Genomic DNA, 2,558 nt, shown 5'->3' with positions numbered 1-2,558 from the left:
ATGCTGAAAATGTTCTTTATTTGTGTTCTGAAATATGCTAGCCACTACCCACATGTGGCTTTTTAGGACTTGAAATATGACTGGTGTGACTGAATAATTGAATTTAAAATTTTATTTCATTGTAATTAATGTAAATGTACAATAAATAGCTGCATGTGGCCACGTGTAAGTACGGGGGAAAAAAATCTAAACCAAAAATCATTGGTGTCTAAATAGATCAAATAATTCACAGAAGTTTCCCAATTACTCTTATTGTTTTTAATCAATGCCAAAGTGATCATTTGCCTTTTTATCTCGAAACTTTTTCATTGTCCCTCATTTTTTACCCTAGAATATATCTTAGTAGATAACATTATGCCAAAAGGAAAAAAAAATCACATAAAGCTAATGGCAAACCATAGTAATCAAAAGTTTTTCTTAAACTCTTTGATATGGTTCAACAAATAATTTTGTGTTTTTGGTGTAATCTCTATGTCTTGATTTTATTATCTGTAAGATGCTGATAACACTAGGAAGACCTACTCCATATAATTTTGAATTAGCCAACCAAAGGAACGCATACATGATAACATATCATGCTTTACAAAGCGTGAAGTCAGGATAATGAGGTGGTTAAGAGCAAGAGCTTGGAGGTCAAACCAGTCTGGGCTCAATGATAGCACTGCCATTTAATAATTGTACTGCACCGAACACACTATTTACCTGCTCTAAGTTTCAGATTCATCATCTGTAAAATATCAGTAATAATGCTGAGCTTCAAAGATGTTTGTGTAGATTAAGTAAGACAATGTTGATAAAGCCCTTGGCACTGAGTACAGAGAGGTTGGCAAAAGGTAATAGCTCAAAAGAGCAGCCGTGTTAGTGTGGTTACTACTGCTGTTGTTATAAAAACATGAGAAATACAACTTCTTCTGACGATTTTTTTTAAGTGCTGATTGTCAAGTTAAAAGATATATCCCCCAACATATGAATTCAAAAATAATTTGAGTAGACTTTGCTTTAATTATAAGACAACTACGGTTAGTGATGATTTTTTAAATTAAGCAGATGGAAATCTCTCTGAAAAAGACTGAAGATTTTTAAAAACTGAAACAGTGAAAAAAATAAATAAAATAACTATAGAACACAAAGGTGATGGAGTGTCAGAAATGGATGAATGCCTTCTGGCTGCACTGAGGCACCCATGCAGTACGTTTTTCAGCAATCTGCACGTCCTGAGTCCCCCTTAGGCAGTAAAAGTAAGGAGTATAGTTGACTGATCCTAGAAATTATGATTAGTGGCTTGGCAACGCAGCCATTTTTGTTGCCTGCTTTTTGTCTAAATTTCACATGGCAAATGTCCTAAATAAGTAAACTTTTCTGAACTCTCTAATGAAAATTAATGAGGTGTCTGGCTAAGTCACTTGGAATTTGGGGGGTTGCAGTGAAGACACATCCTCAGATGACTTTAATTTTTAGAGTTCTTCAAAGAATATACAGGAAAGTAAATGAACAGAAAATGTTCTCACTTTGAACAGTTTGAATCACTATTTAGCCAGACATAAAACATGATGGTGTTTCTCAGGAGCTTGAAGATCATGGAGAAAAAAAAAAAACAAATGTATCTTTAGCAAACCTCCAGACCAAGACTGCAGTTGCTTCCCCTAGCATCCCACAATTCAGTGGATTCAGCCCACAGCCCTTCAAAGTTCTCCTTACATTTCTGTTTATTTCATGGACTCTGATGAGTCATGGTTTCAGCTAACTTTCTTCTCTTCACTTCTACATTCTCGCATCATCTACTTTCTTCCCTGTTTGAGATTTGAACTCCTTTACGAATGAATTTTTTTTTTAATAGTCATTCTCTATTATAGGGTCTTTTTATACTCAAGTAGTTACAAGAAAATGATTAGGCCACTTCCTAGCTATAGATCAGCTGCTTTGGTGCCATTTCCACTCATTGTTCATCCAGCTAAGGTTAGAGCTTCAGGGTTACATGCTACAAAAACACAATTGAAGAATAAAGTGATCTCCAGAGCAATACTGTTAGCTAGCATTGCTCTTGACCTTTCAAGTACAAATACTTTTTTCTTTTTGGTAGAAAAATATATGACAGGTTTATTTGCAGTTTGCTTAGACTCTCATCTGAAAATTTGCTCATTACATAGCTAAAAACGTATGCACATTTTTAGTCATAAACTCCTCTGGGTGTGTTAATGACATGTCAGATCTTACCTGTAATGACATGAAATCCACTTCTTAATTTTTAATCTACCATTTTAAGGAAAGTACACAAAAAAAAACCCAATTATTCTTGTAAAGAATTAACTAGTACATTTGGAACTACATTATTTTCTGAACACAGTTCCATTTTATGATTTTTAAAAATAATTCTCTATTTCAAAACTGCATTTTTGTAGAATAAAGTTTAATAATGTCAGATTCATGAATAATATCTACTTGTGGGAAACACTGTATTACCTGTCAGTTAGAAAATTAATCAAGGTAGAATAGTTTACATTTTGATCCTTAAAGATGATGTAAATGGTATTATTTAATTAATAATATACTAAAAATTA

The 2,558-nt window shown here is 33.3% G+C and overlaps 1 non-coding gene across 1 annotated transcript; it reads left to right on the top strand.

The window, feature by feature from the left end:
- Nucleotides 1–1,015: 1,015 nt before the first annotated feature.
- LOC137220320 (small nucleolar RNA SNORD79) lies at nucleotides 1,016–1,097 on the top strand. The gene has a single exon (XR_010941623.1). It is a non-coding gene; the product is annotated as a small nucleolar RNA SNORD79 (small nucleolar RNA).
- The last annotated feature ends 1,461 nt before the right edge of the window (nucleotides 1,098–2,558 follow it).

Source organism: Pseudorca crassidens, chromosome 2, assembly GCF_039906515.1.
Source record: "Pseudorca crassidens isolate mPseCra1 chromosome 2, mPseCra1.hap1, whole genome shotgun sequence".
Lineage (NCBI taxonomy): Eukaryota > Metazoa > Chordata > Mammalia > Artiodactyla > Delphinidae > Pseudorca > Pseudorca crassidens.
This window is presented reverse-complemented; position numbering and strand designations above follow the sequence as displayed.